Source organism: Portunus trituberculatus, chromosome 39 (genome assembly GCF_017591435.1).
Source record: "Portunus trituberculatus isolate SZX2019 chromosome 39, ASM1759143v1, whole genome shotgun sequence".
Lineage (NCBI taxonomy): Eukaryota > Metazoa > Arthropoda > Malacostraca > Decapoda > Portunidae > Portunus > Portunus trituberculatus.
This window is the reverse complement of record NC_059293.1, coordinates 15,811,295-15,821,294: the sequence shown is the minus strand read 5'-3', so window position 1 is coordinate 15,821,294 and position 10,000 is coordinate 15,811,295. Positions and strand designations below refer to the sequence as shown.

At 39.8% G+C, this 10,000-nt stretch overlaps 1 protein-coding gene and 1 long non-coding RNA gene across 2 annotated transcripts in view; one reads left to right on the top strand and one right to left on the bottom strand.

Annotated features, from left to right (window-relative positions):
* Positions 1-10,000, top strand: part of LOC123515440 (cubilin-like) — a 234,055-nt gene that overhangs the window by 66,968 nt on the left and 157,087 nt on the right.
* LOC123515441 overlaps positions 1-10,000 on the bottom strand; it is a 218,979-nt gene that overhangs the window by 68,961 nt on the left and 140,018 nt on the right. Inside the window, exon 3 of the long non-coding RNA XR_006677878.1 lies at positions 2,906-2,951. This is a non-coding gene — a long non-coding RNA (uncharacterized LOC123515441). The remainder of the gene's footprint in view (positions 1-2,905; positions 2,952-10,000) is intronic.

Genomic DNA, 10,000 nt, shown 5'->3' with positions numbered 1-10,000 from the left:
CCATGCGTGTTTTGGAGTCCGAGGGTCTCCAAGCGCACGGGTTCGAATCCTATCCACGGTCCGAGTGTAGGTTGGGCTTCCTCACTCGGGGCAAGGGTTTCCTAGCGGGTGGGCTTTGAGATAGGAGGTACCCTAAATGTATACCCTTTAGCCCAGAAATTCCCGTGAAAAGCCCACATGGTATAAAAATTAAAAAAAAAAAAAGGTCACTGAAGGAGGTCGCCGTGGTACAGTGGAACCAGACGCTCTTAAGGGATCGAGTTCACCTCAGACACACGGGTTCGAATCCTGAGAACGGTGCGAGAGTAAGAAAGGCGTTCACTCGGTGAGAGATAAACTGTTCCCAAAATACTAAAACACATTCGGAAACTGGACGTGAAAAAAATAATAAATAAAATAACGCTAATAAAAATGCACTAAAATAATAAAAAAAAGAATATAAAATAACCTTCGTCACTCTTAATAATGTGATAAGCGCTTTCTCTTCCCGGCAAGTCCTTGGATCTGCTGACGGTCGCTTGATAAAACCCTGATAAGTCACAGATTGGCACTGGATCGCTGGACGTGGAGAGTGAATGAGTGAGAACCAGACGCAGTGAAGACGTGTGACTGACTGCAACATGTTTACTGGTTTCTGGAGGCGAGTGTGCGTGTATTATATTCTGTATTTTGGGTGGTGTTCTAGTTTATGTGTTTAATTTTGTATTTCAAGTGGTATTTCAGTTAACTTATTTTGCACTGTTGGTATTTCAGTTCGTTTTTTTTTTTTTTGTATTTTAAGTGGTATTTCAGTTCGTATATTTTGTGTTTTGTTTGGTATTTCAGTTCGTTTTTTTTTTTGTATTTCAAGTGGTAATTTAGTTGGTTTTTTTTTTAACTTCATTTGGTATTTTATTTTGTATTTCAGTTGGTATTTTAGGTGGTGTTTGTTAGGTGGTGTTTAGGTGGCATTTAATTGTTTTTATTTTTTTATTTTTGTATTTCAGATGGTGTTTGTTTTATTTAGTAATCTAATTGGCTTATTTTGTATTTTAACTGTTTCTGTAGTTTATTTTTCTGTAACTGTAATGATGGTCTTGTTAATAAATCAATCAATCTATCTATCTATAAATCAATCAATCTATCTATCTATCTATCTATCTATCAATCTATCTATCTATCTATCTATCTATCAATCTATCTATCTATGAGTTATTATTTCAAGTGGCCACATTTTCTTCTTATCTTCTTTTCTATCATATTTTTCTTCTCCCACCCTTCACCCTTTCTACCTCTTCCTCTTTCTCCTCTTCCTACTTTTCCTCTACAGCGCTTTTTCTACCATATTTTTCTTCTTCCACACCTCACCCTTTCACCCTCCTCCTCCTCCTCCTCCTCTTCCTCTTCTTCCTTTTCCTCTACACTTGTCAATAAATCTATCTATCTATCTATCTATCTATCTATCTGTATGGGTTATCATATGGAATAGCCACATAGGTCTGTAATTACATTGTGAGGGAAGGGAAGTAATTGGTGGCGTTCGGTGGTAATTGTGTGACGGAAAACAGGTTAAGCGTTGAAGTGTGACGTTAATTGTTACTTGTATGATGCTGGTCTCGTAAAAAAAAAAAAATGTGATGGTGGTGGTGGTAAAAATTGCTGCTGTCTCTTTTTGTTTCTCTTTCTGTCTCTTTCTGTCTGTCTGTCTCTCTCTCTCTCTAAAAAAAAGGTAATAATAATGAAATGAAATGAAATCAAATCAAATAAATAAATAAATAAATGAATAAATAAATAAATAATTAAAAAGATCATTATTCATTACATTATTACATTTTTCATCAGATTACAAAAAAAAAACAACAGCCTTCTCACCTCTCCTGTCACGACTTCACGCTGTCTTACTTTCACTTTATCTCCCTTTATTACTCTCACCTTCCTTCATTGTACTCTTTTTCTCCTCTCTCTCTCTCTCTCTCTCTCTCTCTCTCTCTCTCTCTCTCTCTTTGCTCCTTAATAAACGCTCCTCTTATCTTATTATTCTCTTTCCTTTTCCTTCTCATTTCCTTGACTGTTTTTTTTTTTTCGTTACATCGCGTCGTTCTTTACTGTACGTTTCTCTCCTTTTATTATTCCTTCTTGTCCTTCTTCTTACTTTATTGCATCTTTTTCATCTTTTTCTCTTCGTATCGCACTCTTTTTCATTTTCTTCCTGTTACTCATTTTTTTTCTACTTTTCTTGATTTTTTTTATTCTTTATTTTACATTACTCTCCTTTCCTTATTCCTTCCTGTCCTTCTCCTCACTTTATTGCCTCTCTCTTCTTTTCTTATCGCACTCTTTCTCATTCTATTCCTATTTTCCTCTTTACTTTTCCTTTCCTTTATTTTTTTTTTTTCATTCTTTACTGTTCATTCATCTATTTCATCATTCCTTCCTGTTCTTCTTCTCACGTTATTGCATCTTTTTCTTTTCTTATCACACTCTTTCTCATCCTATTCGTATTTTCCTCTTTATTTTTCCGTTCTTTTATTTTTTTTTTCATTCCTCATATTTCATTATTGTTTCTTGTCCTTCTCCTCACTTTATTGCGTATTTCTCTTTTCTTATCGCACTCTTTCGTTCTGTTCCAATTTTCCTTTTTACTTTCCCTTTCTTTATTTTTTTTCTTTCCCCATCAATTTAGTGTTATTTCTCTCTCACTTCCTTCTCATCTCCTTTCGTTTCTCTGTGCTTCTCTTTCGTCTTGCTTCCCCATCACTGCAAACTCTCTTTTACACGCCATCTCACCCACTCTCTCTGCCTTTCATCTCACCAATTCACAGTGAATCCTCTCTTTCCTCTCACCCCAACCCTCACTTTACTCTGCTTTTGGTACAGCTCCTTCGTTTTTCCTCCTCAATTCACTCTCCCTCTCACTTCCTCTTACCTCACTCAGCCGTCGCTCATTCTTCAGGGAGAGGTCTGTCCGTCACCTGGGAGAGGAAAATGATATATTAGCAAAGTCTGGGGTAAACTGGAAGCCATAGTTTTCCCTCGAGCATAACCCGTCCTCCCGTTTTCTCTTACACAAAAGATGACTCCCCATTTTCTTTCTGTACGCCGAGCCGGGCTGGAGTAGTTATTTATGAGGCTGGATTTCCCGTTCTTAGGATTTCTTCTTCTTTTTCTTCTTTTTTCCTTTTCTGGATTGTCTCTCGTCTCTTTTTCATTTTTCCTACTTGGGTTTCTTTCTTGTTTTTTTTCTCCTTTTTCTTTTTCCTCTGGGTTGTCTCTTGTCTTCGTTTTCTTTCTATGTTTTTTCTCTTGTTTCTTCTTTTCTTATTTTGTATTGTTTCCCTTCTACTTCTGAAATGCCTCATATTTTATCTAGGCTTTCTCCTTCTTCTCTTCTCCCGAGTGTCTCTCATCTTATTTTCTTCAGTTCCTTTCCTTCTTTTCATCTCTCTCTCTCTCTCTCTCTCTCTCTCTCTCTCTCTCTCTCTCTCTCTCTCTCTCTCTCTCTCTTCTACTTCTAAATTGCCTCGTATTTTTTTTCTAAGCTTTCTCTTTCTTCTCTTCTCCCGAGTGTCTCTCATCTTATTTTCTTCAGTTCCTTTCCTTCTTTTCATCTTCTCTTCTCTTCTCTCTCTCTCTCTCTTCTACTTCTGAATTCCATCCCTCTCTCCTTTTTTTCTGAACTCTCCCCGAATTCTTCATTACTTTTTTTTCTCCATTTTGTAAGACCGTGAGTTTCATTGCAGTACCGAACACTTTACAGCTATCCACAGACAATGTAAGATCTTCACTAGCACCTACAAGGATTAACAAATGGATTACGAGAGCTTTCCTGTGTTTGGCCTATGTAATATTCAAAGTGTAGCTGTAGAACGAGGGGAAGTATCTCAGAGTGGCTTGTGAGGGATGAAAGGTGAAGGAAATAAGAGTAAAAGAGATGATTTCTGCGTAATCTCTTATCCTCACTTCAGTTTTGTTTGGGTTAAGTAAGATTTTCCTCTCCTTCAAACGTACATCACTTTCCATGCTCAGGACGAGTTTATGTACGTTAGTTTTTAGATTAAGTGCGAATTTCTCCACGTACAGTACTTTTTTTTATGTACTGAATTAGTTTCTATGCGCTAATTTACAGATTTAATCCTTCAGCTTTAGAAACTTATGTGGGGGATTAAAAAAAGTTAAGACTCTGGCCATTAATCTTCTGCCCTCCATAGACCCTTCCTAATATGAATAAAATCATCTAATCGTATCCAAACTTAAGGTAAAAATGCGTTCCAGTAATGTAGGGCACAAGTTCAAATTCCCTTCACGTGCAATACTTTTAATGCATTTAAGTTTTTCTATTCTTCAATTTGTAGATTAAATACGAGTTTCCTCCACAACGTACATCACTTTGCAATGTTTTATCACGGGTTTTCTCCACACTGTATGTCACTTTTCAATGTTTTAATAAGAGTTTCCTCCTTACGTACGTCACTCTTCCATGTTTTAGTGTGAGTTTTTTTTCCACAACGTATATAACTTTTCAATGTTTCAGTACGAGTTTCCTCCTAACGTACATCACTTTTCAATGTTTTAATACGAGTTTTCTCCACAACGTACATCACTTCAATGTTTTACTACGAGTCTCGGTTCACGTCACCACAGCCTCGCCCTGCCATAGTCCTTCCCCGCTCAGAGCTCGATAAATGGGTCACGAAGGGATGAGCACGGACAAAACCTGACCCAGCACGAGGCCCCTGCGGTGGAAAAGATCGTCAAACCCCTCCCCAACCCACCCCATCCACTATCCTCGCCCTCTCTCTCCCTCCTCCCCGCCCCCTCTGTAATCCTCCCCACTCTATGTATGGGATATTTGCATAATTTCCAACCGTGAGTCCAACAATGTACTTTTACTTTCCACGCATTCATTCCTCCCCCTCTGCGACTCTTAACACCACACTATGCAAGCCCAATCCTGCTCTCTAAAGCCACAATCTCTCCCCTCTCTCACTCTTAGCACCTCCACAACCATAACACTCCCAGCCATTCTTACCCTTTATACACCACTGTTATGCTTCACCCATGCTCCCTTCACCTCTAACACACGCTCAACACTACCTGCCATGCTGCATTTTCCTCCCCTAGTCTTCATTGCCTCACTAATCCTTCAAACTGGGACGGTTCTCAGGTTTATATTTCCCTAAACAATATGTATCAAAGGTATATTTGCACTAAGGCACGTAGTAGTAGTAGTAGTAGTAGTAGTAGTAGTAGTAGTAGTAGTAGTAGTAGTAGTAGTAGTAGTAGTAGTAGTAGTAGTAGTAGTAGTAGCTTGTTATTGTTGTTTATTGACGAAATGCATCTCCAAAATCCTGCATAGTAACTTTTCCTACAAAATAACAAGTTTAACAATGAATGGCGAATACAAAACCAGACAGAATCAGAACCAAAACATTTCATCCACATAAAAATTAATATATAGACGAACAAAACTTATATAAGCAGATTTCTACCCACCATCAACCTCATCCACCAAAAAAAAGTTCGTAATTAGTCTACAAGTAACCTAAAGACCCTTTAACGTAGAGAAATGACAGCAAGAAAGAGCAGAGTACAAAAAGAAAGAAAATAGTAAAGACAATGAAGAAAAGAGTAGAAAAGGGCAAGGAGAGAAGTAAATCAAAGAGAAAAGACAAAAGAAAGGAAAACAAAAGTAGATAAATTAAGGACAGAAAAAGGAGAGTACAAGAAAGAAGAGAAAATATAGTAAAGAGAAGGAGAAGAGGAAAAAAGAGTAAGAGGAGAAGTAGATGAAAGTGAGAAGACAATAAAAAAGGGAGAAGAAAGAGAAAAGTAGAGAAATTAAGGGTAGAAAGAGGAAAGTAGAAGGAAGAGAGAATATGATAAAGAAAAGGATGAGAAGAGGAGAAAAGAGTAGAGAGAAAAAAAATATATGAAAGAGAAAAGACAATAGAAGAGAAAACAAGAAGAAAAGTAGAGAAACTAAGGATAGAAAGAAGAGAGAATAAAGTAAAAACAAGGACGAGAAGATAAGAAGAGAAGGAAATGAAAGAGAGAAGACAATAAAGGAAGAAGAAAAGAGAAGAGAAAGAAGGAAGAAGAAAAAAAAATATGAACACTAAGACACTAAGACACATTTTAACCTAACACTCCTTACCCCTTTCCCCTCCACGGCCCCTCCCTCCCACCGCCCCCACTAGTCAGCTGTGTTGCAGGTGTCAGTTGGGGGCGAGAGAGGAGCCAATGAGCACTCTCCTGGCCATATCGCAACAGCCAATCACGAGGCAGAGAAGAGCCTGCGTCATCAGCGGGCCAGCCATTCAGAGCCCTGCCGTCACCTCTTCTAATTGAGTCTTTTATTACGACAGGCAAGGGATGTGTAGCTGTGATGAATCCCTCTCTCTCTCTCTCTCTCTCTCTCTCTCTCTCTCTCTCTCTCTCTCTCTCTCTCTCTCTCTCGTTTGCTCGTTCATTCCGTCCTTACTCATTTTTTTTTGTCTTCGTTTTTTTTTCAATTTTCTTGTTTGTTTCTCTCATTTCCTCTTCTCCTTCATCTTATTTCTTCTTCTTTTTCTATTTTTTATTGTCCATTTTGTTTCTCTTCCTTCTTTCTCTTATCTATTGTCTTCTTCTCTTATTTATCTCTCTTCTTACACTTTCCGCCTCTTCTCTTCCTTGTCTTTAGTATAATTTTCTCTATTTCTGCTTTCTTCTACTCTCCTCTATCTATTCTTCATTTCTCTACTTCCTCCTTCTTACTTCTTCCTCTTTTCCATTTTTTCTTGTTCGCATTGTCATATTTTTCCTTTTCTACCTTCTATTCTTTCCATTTCCCTTTCTCTCTATATTTATTCCGTCTTTCACCTATGTAGCTCCTGTTCTCGTCTTTGTCCTCCTCCTCCTCCTCCTCCTCCTCCTCCTCCTCCTCCTTCTCTTCCTGTGTGTGTGTGTGTGTGTGTGTGTGTGTGTGTGTGTGTGTGTGTGTGTGTGTGTGTGTGTGTGTGTGTGTGTGTGTAATAGCCTGCCGAAGTGTATCTTATCATGCAGATGTATTCAAAGATTCAGGGATAAGATGAATCCTCCTCTGTCTTCCTACGCTTTCTCTTCCTCCTCCTCCTCCTCCTCTTGCTCTTCTTCCTCCTCCTCCTCCTCCTCCTCTTCCGCTTCTTCTTTTCATCTATTTCAGTGTTTCTTTCTCTTCTGTTTTACTTTTTCTTCTTTTCTTGTTACTTTTTGTTCTTATTTCTCTCCCTTTTTTGTTATTTTTGTTGTTCTTTCTCTTCTTTGTTCTTTTCTATCTTTCCTCTTACTGCACATTCTTCTTCTATTCCGTTTTCTTCTCCACTTTGCTATTCCTATCATATTTTCTTTCACCCACACCTCCTCCTTTCTTCCTCCTCCTCCTCCTTCTTCTCAGTTTCCTCCACACCTTCTCTTAAAATGCACTTTCTTTCTCCTCTTCCTCCTCCTCCTCCTCCTCCTTCTCCCTCCTCCTCTTCCTACTTCTTCCTCTTTCCTCCTATTTTGAATCTTTCCTCCGTTTGATATTTGATTAATTTTCATTTCCACTGTGCTTCGCTCCCCTGTTCATTAAATCCCTCTGCTGTGTCCCCATGTTCCCTCCTCCTCTGTGACTTTCGCTTTTCTCTTTCCCTGCAGTCTTTCCTCCTCTTTCTCTATGTTTAATTCTTTCCCCCTTCATTCATATCCCTCTATACCCTCTTCAGTCAAGCTCTCTTTCATTTCCTCTCTTTCTCTTTCTCTCTTTCTCTTTCTTTTCCTACATTATTATTTCATTGGCAGTTTATCTTTTTTTCGTTTATTTTGTTCATTTTTTTTCTTTCAAGTTGTGTATCTTTATATATTTGTTCTTGTATCTTCAGGTTTCCATCTCTCTCTCTCTCTCTCTCTCTCTCTCTCTCTCTCTCTCTCTCTCTTTATCCCCTTGAATGCTTTGGAACCTTCGCAGTCTCCATCCAGTCGTGAATAATCCTACCATCCTTATCTTAATACCTTCTTCTGCCCTTTCCATCCCAATGTCCTCGCTTCCATCCTCCTCCCTAATCCTCCTCCTCCTCCTCCTCCTCCTCCTCCTCCTCCTCCTCCTCCTCTCACACCTGCCAACCCACCTTCGAATATTGATCTTCTCCCGACTGTTTTCACGCCTCAGATGCCAATAACATCGATCGGAGGAGGAGGAGGAGGAGGAGGAGGAGGAGGAGGAGGAGGAGGAGGAGGAGGAGGAGGAGGAGGAGAGGAGTGAAAGGAGGAATGAAAAGAGGAGATAAGTGAGGGCAATGAAGAAGAACAAGCAGGAGAAGAAGAAGAAGAAGAGGAGGAGGAGGAGGAGGAGGAGGGAAAAGAGGAAGGAAAAGAGGAGATAAGTGAGGGCAATGAAGAGGAACAAGCAAGAGGAGAGGAGAGGAGAGGAGAGGTGAGGAGAGGAGGAGGAGGAGGAGGAGGAGGAGGAGGAGGAGGAGGAGGAGGAGGAGGAGGAGGAGGAGGAGGAGGAGGAGGAGGAGGAGGAGGAGGAGGAAGAAATTCGTTTCATAAAAGACGAAAAGAGAAGGAGGACGGAAAGAAAAAATGAAGGAAAAGAAGATTCTGGAATTGAAAAGGAAGAGGAAAGAAGAATATTCGGTCTTGAAACGCAAAAGAGGAAGAGAAGAAGGAGAGAAAAGAAAAAAATAAGAGGAAGATGAAAAAGAAGAGTACAAGGAAGAAAGAAAGAAAGAAAAAGAAAGAAGAAAATAAAGAACAGGAAGATAAAATAAAAGATAAACACAAAAAAAAATAAAGAAGGAAGAGAAGGAAGAATAAAAAAAGGGACAAGGAAGTAGAAAGAAAAGAAGAGTCAAGTAAGGGAAATGAGAAGGAGGAAGAGGAACAAGAGGAGGAAGGAAGAGGAGGAGGAGGAGGAGGAGGAGGAGGAAGAGAAATACACTTCGGAAAGAAAAAAAACAGAGGGAAAGAATAAGTGAAAAGGTTAAGAGGAAGGAGGGAAGGAGGAGAGAACGCAATTAGAGAGAATGAGCGAGGAGGAAGGAAGGAAGGAAGGAAAAGATACAGGGAAGGAAAATGACACGGAAGAAGAGGAGGAGGAAGAGGAGAAGCAGGAGGAGGAAGAAGAGGAGGAGGAAGAAATACACTTGAAAGAGATGAAGAGGAATTAGAGAGAAAGTTGTGGAGAGAAAGAAAATGTAAAGGAGGAAGGAACAGAAAAGTCAGTGACAGGAGGGGAAGATGAGATGGAGGAGGAGGAGGAGGAGGAGGAGGAGGAGGAGGAGGAGGAGGAGGAGGAGGAGGAGGAGGAGACAAAAATAATACAAAATAAGGATAATTGAGAAGGAACAAGAAAAGAAACAAGAAAAAGAAACAAGAAACAAACTTGATAAAATGAGGAGAAGAAAGAGAGAGAGAGAGAGAGAGAGAGAGAGAGAGAGAGAGAGAGAGAGAGAGAGAGAGAGAGAGAGAGAGAGAGAGAGAGAGAGAGAGAGAGAGAGAGAGAGAGAGAGAGAGAGAGAGAGAGAGAGAGAGAGAGAGAGAGAGAAACATTACGAAATAAAAAAATAGATAGAAAGAACACAAAGGTAGAGAGAAAGAGAGAGAGCATCGCGCCGAGTACCGCCACAGCACCAAGTACCGCCGGGAAAGAAGCACCAAAACGGGAGGAGTGAAATACAGCTTGGCGCGAAGAGAGGATGTGACTAATCCAAATGAAGTGCCTGCTTATAATGCAAGGCGTGAGTGGGCGCCTCGCTCAGCTCTAGTGGCGCTGACGGGAAGCTCGGGAACAGGAACAGTGAAGGAAGAAAGACACTCACCTATACAGTTACTCCGCCACTTACCTTCACAATTATAGAGTGAAAATGAGTATTAACAGTTACTCTCATACAATCACTCTGCCACTCGAAACTTGGGAATAGTAACAGTGGAGAAGGAACAAAGACAATCACATTTACAGTTACTCCGCCACTCAGCTTCACAATTTTAGTCACAATATTAATAGTTATTCTCGTACTTT